We start from the raw sequence: 15,425 nt of genomic DNA, 5'->3' as shown, positions 1-15,425 counted from the left end.
TTAAATTTATAATTACTATTAATTCTTATGAAAAATCACGTATTGTAGCACTTATTGACAAATTTGACAGGGAAAAAACATTGCCAACGAAATAAAAATTTTCACATATATTAAGAAAACTCTAATAAATATTTGTGCGAAACTTGATTTAGATTCACTTACTCGTTTAAAAGTTATTTACTAAAAATTGTAGAAAAATATTATCTGTCTCTCTTTTTCTGCGAATTACTCGCTTTTTTTTGTTTCTTGTACTTGATTTCAAGGGGTATTCACGATAACAAGTTTTTGTCATAAATTAGGAAAAATATTAATTACAACTATTTTCTTTTACGAAGACGTCAAAAATCATATTATTTTGTGATACTTTAATTTTTTTTATAATCCGGATTTATTTATTTAATTTTTTAAACAGTATAAACGTCAGAAATATGTTCTTTTTTTTTAATTTTGAGTTTTTTTGCTACTATTGTATAGCCAAAACATCCTTAATCAATTGTATTGAATTTTTTCAGCAACGCAATTTCTCTCATTCGCATCGCATTCGATGAAGGAAAGATCTTACTCGGAGAATCCGGTTTTATGATACGAATTTAATGATACTGTTAATAGCATCATGTTTTTGGGTAATGACCTAACCGGCGTTGTTATTACGGTCATAATCATTAGACTTGTATCGCGATAAATCGCGATACAAGATTCGCTCTGTTGGCCTGTTTGTTGTTTGTTTCTTGATACAACCTGCTTTGACAAACATATCGATTCTCCAAATGAACCGAGCGAGAAAATTTTCCGTTGGGCGTATTTTCGCGATGTATCGATTGCGCTTTTTTTAGAACGAAATTTGTAGTTATTCTAAGGATATACGAAGCTAATTTAAATATAATCGATAGAGGGTTACATTTACCTTGACCAGCCTACGTTATTATGCGATTATACGCTAAAGGAGAATGAGATATATCTCTTGTCGCAATTTGTCTTTATATCGTCTTTTCGATTTATTAACTCGCCTCTAATATAAATTTGTATCACAGTTCTTGTTTTTATACTCATTCTTGACATTCTCATTTTTTTATTCGTGTTAATTTTCGATCCAATACAAATTATATGTATATGTGGAATTAAGATAATAATATGAGACAAATTGATTTTTTTTTGCAAGTAAATAATATATTTTTTTCATTATAATATTAAATTTTCATCTTTTAATTTAAACATTTGCTATAATTATTTTTAAAAAATGGTAATGTAATGTTTTGTTGTAATCAAAGCTGCATAAAATAATCGGGATTTTTTGCAAAATTTCTTGTGATATAAAGGCTTTCAAGAAACAATTTTTTAGACATATATAAGTCTTACACATACAACAAATTATATAAATTAATTAACAATAATTAAAATTAATTAAAAAATTGAAACCTCCAACAATAACGATGTTAATGAAACTTCTATAATTGTGTAGTTATATCAACCGGGTTATAAAGTTACAATAGCACGAGTTCATTGGGTGTTCGAGCAGACTACGTTCATGTAAACGCGAGCAAAGGTAACCAGAACCGGCGAGCTCTACACACTCTTACAAAGTAATAGAAGACCCGCTGTGACTTGTATATTCATACGCGTCTGCACATTCGTTCGTTCACGACTATATCTCACTGATGCACAAGTCTCGATGACACTTCACGGTTCGTTTACCCCGGCCCGTAGTGAATGCTCGCGCAATAGGATCCCGAAACTGCCTTTAAGGCCTTCGACCCTATCTTTAATCGAGACGCGCAGTCGAGTGTCTGACCAATCAATTTTTACGTCGAGTACTTCTAATCGTCCTTTTATTCACGATTACATTTCGCTTGTCGGAGAAGTCTTTACGAGAAGGATCTACCAGGATGTCTAATCCCGGAAAGAAATGGAAAACCTGGAATTTTCCGGGAATTTTTTTGTATAAGAAGAAATCAGGGAATTCTCATGGAATTTTATTGAAATTTAGGGAATTTTTTAAAAAAATTCTCTCTTTAATAATTTTGCTCTTATATTGTAAGCAGTAGACAATCCGTCAATAAGTCAAATTGTGTGACTTATGTTTTAAAATATAATATATATCTATCTCTGTTTATATATTCAATATCTTAATAAAATGTTGAATATCTAGTACATATTCTTTATTTTAATTTTTAGTGATAAAAAATGGAAATATTATTAAAGTTAAAAATTGTTATCCTAACGAAAGCTCTATCAATTTTTAATTAAAAAAAAAAATTGTACAATAAAAAAACTTATTGTAGTGCAACAAATTGCACAAAAAAATTTTTTAAATATTCTCTTTACCTAGAATTTTGAACAAAAATACCTGGAAGATCAGAAAATTTTTTTATAAGATATAAAAATATTAATTTATAATACAACTAAATAAAAAACTTTTTTTTCAGAAAATAGAAATTTTGAAGGCATGCTTTAGTTAGTGGACTCTATAAAATTTACGCTCGTATCACTTGAACGCACACGAGAAAATTTCTTTAATTTTGTAGACATTCGATGGTACAGGCACTCTCATTCAAAATGCATCACGCGCTTATGTTTTCGTCACGGCAGGACAAGCCGATAATTGCGATCGACCCCGATCCGTCAATTAATTTTCATTACGGAATTCAGCTTTGAATGCGCACAATTGGGATACTGTTGTAAGCGTTCATTAGCCTGCCCGGCAACGCCGGCCGGGCCGAACCTCTCTCGAATCTGTGTATGTGTGTGTATGTGTGTGTGTGTGTGTGTGTGTGGTATAAACTCACATAAACCGGTTTTAAAAATATCCGCGCCCGTGCCTGATACGGAAAGGTCGATCGCGCGAAGTATACGGGCCGGCATACTTTATATTCCGGATAGCACGAAGTACTCGTGCCACTCGCGCGTTTGTCTTGCGAGAATTTACGGAACGATACGTGCTCGCCGAAATCGAATTCAAAGTCGTATTCAAAGACATGCGCATATCAATATCCGGGTTTACGCAAATTCGTATTCAGTGTGGCTCGAATGTCCTCCTCGTCTGCCTTCGTCCACGATTTTCGATGACAAACGCTTTGTTTCTCCGCTAACGAAAAAATGATAGTGAAACGATTTTTTTCGCTTGACATTTAAATATGTTAAATAAATAACTTTTATTTCTCTCTCTCTCTCTCTCTCTCTCTTGTGTGTTGTATGATAAAAGTTATTTATAATATTCAAGATTTAAAAAATCTATAATATTCTTTTATATATACTTTATTAATTTAAGCAGAAATTTATTGATTTTCCAGCATTATGCGAAGATATAAATTACGAAGAAATTAGAATTTAAATGTTAAGTTATAAATGTGGAAATAATTTGTCTCTCCATGTCTATCTGTACGTTTAGATGAATCAATTTACTTCATCAAACTAAAATTCTGAGTAAAATTGAATTTTAGAGATAACATCAGCAAAGAGAGAGAGAGAGAGAGAGAGAGAGAGAGGGACTCGCGCAAATCACGAGTGTTTTTCTCTATGAACTTTCAATGAGTTCGCTTAATTGGAAAATATGAAAGTTAAAGATGCTGAGTCGCGTATATATCGATATTCGCACGTTATCAGCCGACCGATGATCTCACGATCGTAAAGTAGCCGCGTGTACGACCTCGTAATAGTTGGTACTAGTCATCCTGGTGAATGCAACATTAATTTTCATTGCTTCAAGACCTTGACTGCCAAGTATCTTTTGTCGACGTCCCATTAGCAACAATGTCGTTGGATATTACGATCCGTTCTACGAATGAAAGCGCATACGAACGGTCGCATCATCTTTATCCGAAATTTCTTGCATTCCGAAAAATTAGATTATCCAGTAAAACGCAAGCGATGTAAAATCTTCCCATAAAAAATTTAGTTAATATTCGTAAGATAAGTCAAAATTAATAACATTTTTCTTAGGAATTTTTTCTTATTTTTCTAACAATTAAAAATTTTTCTTTACAATAAAATATTGTGAAATAATAATAAAAAATACATATATATTAAATAATTAAATATGAAATATTAGATAGTAAATTATTAATTTTTTTTAAACTTACGTCATATGCAAATGAATAAAATTAACAAACCAAAGCGGCTTCAATTGTCTTCGTCTTTAGCATTTATCGGGAATGTCTTCTTGTATTCGCACAAGTAGGAATTTTATTATATATTATAACAAACAGTAATTTAGATTTTAACCTCACCAAAAAAAAAAAAAAAAAGGAAAAAACCGTTTTACCTTCATCGTCAAAAATATTCGAGCGTAAATTTCAAACCGCCCGTTAAGAAAATCCGTTTAAATTCGATGCGGAAGATTCGTTAGAAACCGGATATAACTTCCATTAACGAAATGCGCGCAATCCTAACCTTACCTACGTAAATACACGTTATGATCTGGGGCACTCTTTTTCGTAGGTTGAATCTTTTCGTTTCTCTCCCGCAAATATCTCCCTTTCTCTTTCTCTCCGATAGTCTAACGGTCAGCGAAAGCGAACCGAAACGTAAAAATTCCGTGCCGATATCGTATTATGCCATACACGGGAGTCACAATGACGCGCCTTAAAGGCGCGCTCAAGACTTCTTTCGCAACGCGTGTTTCTCTCCCCGCTTCTTGACATTTGACGTATAAAATCCGCGGTATAAAAAAAAATAAAAGGAGATTGTTGCGTCCGGTACGAATAATCACTTAATAAATGCCACGCGTCTTTACGCACCTGCGCGGCCGCGCCACTCGACATTTATTCGGGCGCAGGTTTCACCTGGCGCGAGCGACCTGGAAAAACGATTGTTGCCGGGTGTAGGGTGTATATATAATATTTCTCTCTAAGCGTTTGTGAGATACGGCAAGAGTTCACGATATACGGAGGCGGGACGTATATACTTTGTGTGCGACATAAACGTCACGCACCTAATCTCGCGGCTTTGTCGCTCGAACGGCCGTTGCGAGGTTTACGATCGCGAAAAATTTTTACGCGAGTTTTTTTAACGTCGAACGAGTCGTTCGTTTTACGCGCCGAGGCGCATTAAGTTGGCTTTTTTAACGCGTTTTTTTTTTTTTTTTTTTTTTTTTAACGCGCGGACGACGCTTCCGGCATCTTCGTTCCACGGCGAATGTTTGTTTATTTTCGAAGCTTCGGAGGGTCAGCGGCGCGAATCGGCGATCGAATTAATTGCGTTTGTTCCGCGTGTATTCGACTGCACGCGACCTCGAACACTGCTCGGTTAAGGCTGACGTTTAACGGTGCGTGAGCGAGGGCCAAGAACCTTCGCATGCACGCATCGAATATATTGCCTCCTCGCAATTCGCGCCAGTCATCAAGCGATTGCTGGCAGGGCTGGCGCGAATCGAGAGAGAGAGAGAGAGAGAGAATATATGTATATTGAAATCTTGTCATTCTGATTCGAAAAATTTAGATAACTAAGGAGAAAATTAAAAATGATACTATGCAAGAACTCTATTTAGCATTGTTAATTTATAATAATTTTAAAGTTTTATTATATGAAAGAGCGATGAAAAAATATACACGCACACATATATTAAGAGAGTGGCAGACCAATTAAATTTTACACAGTTGGGGAAAATTTGTGATTAAATTTAATATCGGTGATTGCATAAGTTCGTGCCCGATTTAAATATAAACTTCAATAGATTATATTTTAGCGCAAATGCACCTTGTGGTTCTCCATTTTTAATGATTTCTCTTATGCACAAATGGACTTATCTGAATAATGTCTGACGCTAAATTGACATAAGACAATGTCATCTATTCGGTGTAAGCAACAATTACCACACGAAAACAATAGAACTCCGCCATGCAGTAACTTAATGCCATCTATGAAAATCGGGCACGAACTTATGCAATCATCCAATATATACCGCTTGTCCCAAACGATCCATACAAATTTTTGTGTTAATTCAGGGTGTCTACTCCCTGGAAAAACATGGAAAATCTGGAATTCTCAGGGAATTTTTTTATACCTGGAAAAATCAGAGAGTTCTCATGGAATTTTGTTGGGATTCAGGGAATTTAAAAAAAAATTCTCTCTTTGATAATTTTGCTCTTATACTATAAGCAGTAGGCAATCCGCCAATAAGTCATGTTATGAATTACGTGTTTAAAATATATTATAAATATATATCTATTTCTGTTTATGTATCCAATGTCTTAACAAAATATTAAATATGCAATACATATTCTTTATTTTAATTTTTAGTGATAAAAAATTAAAATGTTATGCAAGTTAAACAATTTTATCTTGATGAAAGCTATTCAGTTTTATTTTCAGTACATTTGTAAATCTAACACTTGAAACTTAAATGGCTTTGTGTTTTCACTTTGTATGAATAAAAAAACATTAGAAAACGCGTACAATAAAAAAAATTTATTTTAGGAAATTGCACTAAAAATGTTTAAAATATTCTCTTTACCTGAAATTTTGAATAGAAGTACCTGGAAGATCAAGGAATTTCCAGAGAAATTTTTTACAAGATTTGAATAGACATCCTGTAATTTAACATAATATGGATATGTTAAATGGTGACCAATAATATATCAACATAAAATAAATGCAAACTTTATAGTAATTTGAAATAAATTTTTGTAAAATCAATATATTTTTAATCATAAAATTAACTTAGGAAAAAAATTATTGGCGCTTTGTAGTCACTCTCACTCCTGTTATAGAATAAACTCAAAATTTTTTTCTGTAAATTTTAATAGATAAATCCTGTTATTAATAATACGGAACATATCTATTATGTAAAATTAAAAATATGTACATTTTGTATTATTTTTACACTTTTTTCCAGTTGTTTTAATAATTTAACATTCGACAAACACAACAGCAGTATATTAAATTAATACATGAATTTATTAAATATTTATAACAAAAACATTTTAACTGACATATTTATTAACAAGAAAACGTATATATAAATTTTTCAATTGTGTACGGTAAAAATATTGTTATATAAAAGTTTTATTTCCAAATCGGTTTTTTACGATTGTAGAGAAATTGCGAGATTAAATTTTCTACCTTTTAGGTTACAGAGCTTACTCAAAAGTACCGTTTAATATTAAATCGAAAAATCGAAAGATACAAATTTCTGGGTAATATTTGCGATCCCTATCTCATAGATATTTCGAGCTCAATTTCAAATCGTATCTTGGAATGTTATCGGGAATGATTCTGTTCTAGCTTTGTGTCAACGCTTATCTCTCAGGTAGTCCGTGAACCGCGCGATTTTCCCGGTGATTAAACACTTAATCCCATCCCCGCGAATAGGCCACGTGGTGGCTTTAACTTCAGATTACCGGATTTCGACGCGGCTAATTACCAGTGAAACAAACGAATTAACTTCTCAATTTACTTCGCGTTTCGTTATGTAGCGAATTACCCGCTAATTAACCGAGATTACTCTCACCTGTGAAATCACTTTCCCCGAAACGATCTGCGAAAACAACAGCCAATTGTTTTTGTATTTTTCTTTTTTTGTCAATGAGCTTGCGTCAAGAAGATGTAGATTTATGAATTCTTAATATCACATTACTTTTACTTTTTAAATATATTTTGAAATGTAATAAGATTCAGAAGCACGTATTTATTAAATTTATAAATTTGAAACGAAAAACTCTTTCTGTAATTTACAAAATTACTCGTACGCTACGTACCGAAACCCAATATTTTTTCAATTGTTTCCACAATTTTGTTTACCGTGCGGTTAATCTAAAACCTGTATTAAAAAAATCTGTGTTTCTATACTTTTTTGTTTATTTGAATTGTAAACGTTAACATTTATTAGTACATATTTGTCTTCCCGCATAGTTGGAAAATTGGTTAGAAAATATGCCAGTTAAAATTTTTGTGTTAAATATTTAACATATTCATGTGTTAATTTAACATATTACTGTTATATTAATTAAACTCGAATGTTAAATTATTAAAATAATTGAAAAAAAAATGTAAAAATAATATAATGTGCACTTATTTTTAATTTTACACAATAGATATGTTCTGTATTATTAGTGACAGGATTGATCTGTTAAAATTTACAGAAAAAAATGTTTATTTTATTCTACAATAGGAGTGAGAGTGACTACAGACCGTCAATAATATTTTTCCAAGTTAATTTTATCATTAGAAATGTGTTGATTTTACACAAAATTTATTTAAAATTACTATCAAGTTTGCATTCATTTTTTTTTTTTTGTGTGAAAATATTAACAGAATATTAGTATCACCATTTAACATATTATGTTAAATTAACAGAAAAATTTGTGTGGGCCGTTTGGAATATGCAATATATGTTAAATTTAATTTATGTCAAATTTTCCAACTGTTCGCGTACGCTGCAATATTCTTGCATAATATATTATATAGATGCAATTCACACACAAATAACGCTTGCAGTCTCGCGATACATTCCAGAATTTAGCCGCGATCGCATCGGTAAGTGGTCCTTTTATCCCCGAAATAACCCTGTTCTTTCGAACTGATGCAGGTGTGGCTGGATTATATATATATATATATAGATATATACGCGTTTGTGTGTGTGTGTCTATATATATATATATATATACACACACATTTATATATTGTATCGATTTTATATCGATAAACAACCGTGCTCGACCAAGCGAGCCCGCGGGGAGATTCCTATGAGAATAACGAAAACGCCTTCAGTTGTTGCTGCATTTTATATCTCTGACTTTATCACGATGCTTTTTTTCCCTTTTTTTCTTTTTTTAAAATTTATTTTGCTTTGTTCTTTCCGGTATAGTTCTCCAATTTAATCTCGCTATAGGAAGATTCTTTGTTGGTTGCCTTTTTGGATTGTTTACGCGGTCGACCCATACAAACAGTATCCACCAGCATCGTAGTAAATGCTGGGTCAGTTTTCTAGAATGAACACATTTGACGGTTTCCATTTTTTGCCGATACAAATTCAGGAACGCGTAGCAACATGATGATTTCGGTCAATATGCGCTATCGTGCATCTGTTTGATGAATAAATCGCGATCTTGTTATCGTAAATCTTTTTTCGTCATCAATACTTTGCGTTATTCCTCCATTTTCTATCTCTTTTCTTTTTTGCGACAAACCCACGTGTTGTAAAAAAAATAAATTTTTTTTTGTTAACACAGATAGTTAATATAAAAATAATTTCTAGCGACAAGATCTCTGGTTTCTTGTAATGAGATGAATTATTCAGGGTGTTTAACTCCCTGGAAAAACATGAAAAACCTGTAGTTTTCAGGGAATTTTTTTGTAGTTTGAGAAATCAGGGATCTCATGGAATTTTATTGGGACTCAGGGGATTTAAAAAAAAAAATTCTCTCTTTAATAATTTTGCTCTTATACTATAAACAGTAGGCAACCTACCAATAAGTTAAGAGTTGTGGATTATGTATTCAAAAAATATAAATATATATATCTATCTCTGTTTATACAGGGTGTCCCAGGATTATTGCATCACCTGCTAAGAATCTGTATTCTTGAGATCATTTGGAGATGATTTTTCCTCAGCGAAAATGTCGAGAGAGGTCATTATTTTTTGCAAGTTTCCAATTTTTTCCATCATATATCTTTGTAACTAAGCCTTAATTTAAAATTCTCTCTCTCTCTATTAAAGTAAACTTTATCTGAAATTAACTAAAGAATGTAGTTTTAACTCTCTATAAAGTTTACTTTGCAAAAAGCCCTTCTTTTAACACGGAAATTATTGATGCCTCGATATTTTCGCTGAGGAAAAATCATCTCCAAATGATTTCAAGAATCTGTCATTAGCAGATGGTGCGTTAATTCTGGGATACCTTGTATATTCAATATCTTAACAAAATATTGAATATACAGTACATATTTTTTATTTTAATTTTTAGCGATAAAAATATTTTAAGGAAAGCTATCCAATTTTTTTCCAGTCCCTTTGTCAATCTAGCATTTAAAACTTAAGTGACTTTGTGTTTTTTCTTCGTATGAATGAAAAGCATTAGAAAACGCGGACAATGAGAAAATTTATTTTGAAATTGCACCAAAAAATCTTTAAAATATTCTCTTTGGAGAATTTTGAACGAAAATATCTGCAAGAGAGAGAGAGAGAGAGAGAGAAGGGCATTTTCAGGAAATTGTTATATAAGATTTGAGTAGAGAGAGAGAGAGAGAGAGAGAGAGAGACTATTATTAAATCATGCAATGCATTGACTATGACGAACTGTTTGAGTAACGATTATTCGATATGGTTTTAATACGATTTCTCTCGCTTTATTTTAAGAAGAATTATTAATTAACCTTTACGCAAACAATTTTTATTTCAATTTGAAAAAAAAAATATTAATCTCGCAAAAAAATATATTAAAAATTCAAAATTGGAAATCACTATCCCTCTCCTCCTCACTCTCTCTCTCTCTCTCACTCACTCTCTTTCTCTCTCACTCACTCTCTCTCTCACTCACTCTCTCTCTCATTCTCTCTCTCTCATTCTCTCTCTCTCATTCTCTCTCTCTTATAGCACCATCATAGTAAACCGCCACATTTCCGATCGAGCGTAACTGCGGCCCTCGACCCCGCACCTGCACCGAGCGGGTGTATTACCGCGAAATACGTATCGATAAACAACGGTGGTAGCCGGTGGGAGCGAGCCTGCGGGGAAGTTTCCACGTCGCGGTGCCGGCGGAGGCGCCGCGGGCGGCGTCCTCCGCCCTCCCCTCCCCCATCCCCTCGTCGTCCTCGAGGGGGAGTCAATCGGGCTCCGAGCGTAGCCTCGGCCGTAGCCGCGCCGAATTCAGTTCACGGTGTCGCTCCGTGCGTCGCGCGTAGCCTCCTCTCCGCGAACGAGATCTCTCCCCAGAAGAAGAGGTGGTGGTGACAATCGTTGTCACGTGGTCGACGGCGCGCAGGAATCGGGAGAAAAAGCGTCAACAGCCCCTCTCAGCGGGAAGGACGGGGTCGGCGGCCGTTTTCATCGGGCGCGAGAACCGCGGCGTCCGTGCATGCGTGCGTGCGTGCGTGCGTGCGTTTTCCCGATGCGAAAATTCAACGACGTACGTGACGTTTCTTTGACCGGCCGGGCGTGAAAGACAAAGGATACGCAGGGTCGTGTATGTGCGTGTATATGTGTGAGGCTTTTTTTTATAATAAAATCATTCGTGAAGACTCGTCGGGAGGAATTGTCGTTGACTCGCGTGTGCGGTAAGGGTTGAAGATACGGCGATAGTAATCGCGGAATTTGCGAGATTGCGTCTTTTGCTGAGAAACGTCTCGACAGACTCGAGTGAGTGTCCTCTATACACAGTATTTGACAGCAGTATACGCGAAAGTATGATCAAATCATAATTAAATCATACTAAAATGGTTTTTTATAATTATTAATATTTGACAGATAGAAAAATAATTTAAAAGGAAAAAAGTGCATTTTTTGCGAATAAAAATAAAATCAAAGCAGCGTGAAATATATATATATATTTTTTTTTAATAAATAATTTCCGGAATATTTAAAATTATATAAAATGGTTTTTTTATGTCTCAAAAAAATATTAAATATATAACAATGACGTCAAAACCTTTGTCCTGTAAAATCATGTTTTTTTACTTTTATGTTTAACTTCTAAAGTTGACTTTATTTAAGCCGTAATAAAAATTGAAAAAAAAATCTTACTCGACAAAAAGTATCGATCAAAGTGTAGTCAAACATATGAAAAAAAAGTGAGAAAAAATTACTCTGATATATTAACTTAATATTGAGAAAAGAAACATAATAATAGGTTATTCTGTTATACAATGTCGCACAATCGCACTTTTGCCCCTTAATAGAATTAGATTTAATCTAAATGACAAACACACATTTACTTTCAAGAGAAACTGCTGAGAAAACTTTTTCGAATATTGTATTGTTTATATCATAACTTTCTTCAATTAGTTGACTAATTGACATATATAAATGAATATATATTCTCTCCCTTATATAAGTATCTCACCAAGTTTTCAGCTTGATATTGACGTGCATTAATTTTAAATAAATTTCATATACCATTTTGCTTGAAAATTTGACTCTAATAGATTGAATAAGCGAACGGTTGACAAGGTCGCTATCGAAAAACGCTCGGTCTTTCTCCGGTCATATATTTTTGTCGACTTTCTGGTATAGTCTGGCGATAAAAATTTTTCTGATAAAAAAGTTCGCTTTCCCTTTGAAACGAATTGTTTGTTTTGTTCAATTGCACATTTTGCTCTGGAAAAATGATATAATTTCAAGCGTTTACATATCGTCTCGCATTGTACATCCCGAAAATCAGCACTAATATTTGTTTGCTGATAACAAGAAATGAATTATTACATGATTAACTCTATATCTCTAACAGAAAAATTAGATTTTTTAATTTTTTTATTTATTTCTATTTTATTTATTTATTTTTTTTTTTTAAACGTAAATAATCGATTATACATCTGATTATTTTAGTAACAGTTATAGCATCTAGATATTTTTTAAAATTTTATCGATCACATTCGGTGCTTACATTCAAGTTGACATGATGGAAAATTCTCCACATTTTTCACGAATATCGTTCTTTCGAAGTTGAATTCCCGTATCTCGTATCTTTTTATCGCCCTGTCGCAAATATCTTTTTTTTATCGTCCCTTACAAAAGAGCTCGGGTATTCGTGAAACAGCTGTAATGGCAGTTTACCGGCTTGTCAATAGACAATGCTCGATCGCGGCGTCACCAACGCCACCGAGTTTATTTATCCCCCTGCAAGATCCCCCCCCCCATGTAACGTACTTGTGCACGCGAATTCTCGAGTTCTCCTCGGAGTACTAATGAGAATTTATCGGTGAATTCATGAAACGGCGGGTGGCAAACTCTAATGAATTGCTCCGTTATTAACAGCGACGTTACCGTGCAACGCGCGTCTGCTGACTTTGAGCGAGATCGCATACTTTTGCGTTCCCGCTATGATGCAATTTTATAAGGAAAAAAATAAATAAATAAATAAAAATATTTTCACGCTTTCTGATATATTTGCCTGTCCAGTTGACATATTATTTCCTCTCGTAACTGATGAGATTTCTCGGACCTTTCTGAAGGAAACAAATTTTTTTAGTTAAAAAGATTTATAAAATTATTATTATTATACTCAAGAAAGCTGTAAAAATATTTTATAAAAATGTTTAAGTATTTATTTTACTTGTAATAAATGTGCTTGTTAATAAATGTACTATTGACCTGATATATTTTTCAATTTCTTTTATCGTTACATCTGTATACACGTTAGCTTGAAATAATAATTATTATCGAATTCTTGCAAATTATACGTTTCGTTTATACGGCCTTCGATTAATGATGCACCGAAGATACGTGCGTGTGTTTTTTCCTTAATAGTAACACTTGTACCTGACGGTCATGACTAATTACTCCGTATTCTCGGATGAAGACCCGTGGGCTTTGCTGTGTATAATTAATCAGAAGCTTTCTTGTTACAAGTGTGTGCCATCTTGCATATTGTATATAATACGAGCAATCGGAATTTTATCAAATTTTCTTTCATATCAACAAAATATCGCAATGTGATTTCAAAAAGTATTTATATCGTAATTATGCAAATTTGAAAATTATTATAGATGCTATTATTAATTAATGCTTGACTGGAACAATATTTTATTTTTTATATTATTTAGGATTGCAATGGCGATAATTTAAGATAAATAATTTTCTTAAGAATGTTTTATAACATAAAGATTTTTATACTATATTATCATTAAAAATAATGACTGAAAATTATCACCAGAAATTTCATGTCTATAAAATATACAAAATTCATTTTTTGAAATAATTCTATAATATCAAAATTTAATATTTATTGCTCAACGTTTAACTTACAAAAATCGTGTAGGTAAGCTAGCACCGGCCACACGTTCGATGGATTTTTTTAAGTCAAACGTTGAGCAATAAATTCCATATTATATATTTTGAGAGCAATAAATTAGAGAAACATTTTAAGACCAAAATCCAACAAATTAGCACTTAATTATGCACTATGGCCGAACCCGATTTTTCGTGGTGGGGGTGCCAGGTTAATATGGGTAAAATTTATTTTATTTTAACGATTCTATAAATTTGCTGTAACCGGCATATGCAACATTATTATTATTTATTAAAAGTATTTTTTTCTGTGTTAATTATATACTTTAAATATCGTCATAATTTTAATGTTTAAAATATCTTCTATTTTTGCATTTTAAATTATTTAGATGACTTAGTCTCTCTGTTTAATGACTCAATTTACTTTGTTATCATTACCTGTAAATGATACTATTTCAATGTCAGCTATATGAATCATAAATATTTTATATTATATGATACATGTTACTAGGAAAATTGATTACGACATTATGATGAGAATATTGAGAAACTTATAGCATCGCAGTGTCATTAATATAATAAACAAATAATAAATATTCGTCGCGAATGTCTTTTGAACTTTACCACATCATGGCATTAAATATCCACAATGATTTGAATCACAAATTTCGATGACATGTCACATGGAATTTTTTGTATCGTACGTCGCACGTCTTACACATGAGAACTGTTATCGAAATAATTCAAAAACAATGATAGAGACGAAAATCAATCGCGATCTCTCATTACAAGCATATAACGGGACGACCCATTTCGAAAAACATTTAGCACTGCAATAAAATCATGTCAAACGATATAATGAGATCGTATTTGGTAGTATAATGATGAGATCAGCAAACTAATGTAATAAGATGATATTTCATTTTCGAAATGCTCTTATCAATTCTTATCAGCTCTAGAAGTATAATATGTAGTTTATCGCTTATTTGTCTCATAGTCACTCGCAATGTTTGGTGTCTCTAATTTCACTCGACGTTAGTTTCTTTTCAAATGCTTTGTTTGTTCCTATTACACGCGTAATGGGCCGTGATTGCGAACTTTTTCAACGATGTTCAACAAATCTGTCCCGAAAGTTTGCTCGCACGACGTGTCACATAACAGAAATCTTTTTTTTCCAGAGTTGCAATTTCCTAGCAAAATACTGAATAATTTCGAAGCAAAATACACTTGAAATAAGAGATCCCGTAGATGAGCTAGTGTTTTTGATTGAAATTGAACAGTGTCCGCGGAATAGAATCCAATTATCATAAATTCAAGTTTGATTAATAACGTATATTTGACATTGATATATTGAGTGATTAATGCATAGCTTTAACCAGATATTTTGTATTCAAATTTTAAACTTTATATATAATTCGAAACCTCTCGAATATATTTTCTAATAAAACAGAAGCTCATGAAAATTGAATTTTAACTCCTCGCGTTTCAAATCGCTTAATCGGGAGAGAACGTTATTAGAACACCGTCTAATTAAAATTTCCTCTTTCCC

General features: G+C 32.8%; 1 long non-coding RNA gene across 2 annotated transcripts in view; it reads left to right on the top strand.

Annotated features, from left to right (window-relative positions):
• The window catches only part of LOC115241462, a 96,197-nt gene that overhangs the window by 19,066 nt on the left and 61,706 nt on the right, over window positions 1-15,425 (top strand). Inside the window, exon 1 of one of the 2 annotated variants that reach the window (XR_003884904.1) lies at window positions 10,810-11,290. The exons of the other annotated variant lie outside the window; for it this stretch is intronic. This is a non-coding gene — a long non-coding RNA (uncharacterized LOC115241462). Of the gene's footprint in view, window positions 1-10,809; window positions 11,291-15,425 lie in introns of those variants that run through there. 2 annotated transcript variants of the gene reach the window in all.

The sequence above is a fragment of the Formica exsecta genome, unplaced genomic scaffold, assembly GCF_003651465.1.
Source record: "Formica exsecta isolate Colony F162 unplaced genomic scaffold, ASM365146v1 scaffold49, whole genome shotgun sequence".
In the NCBI taxonomy this organism is placed as follows: Eukaryota; Metazoa; Arthropoda; class Insecta; order Hymenoptera; family Formicidae; genus Formica; species Formica exsecta.
Note: the sequence above shows the minus strand (reverse complement) of the source record. Positions and strands in the feature narration are given on the sequence as shown.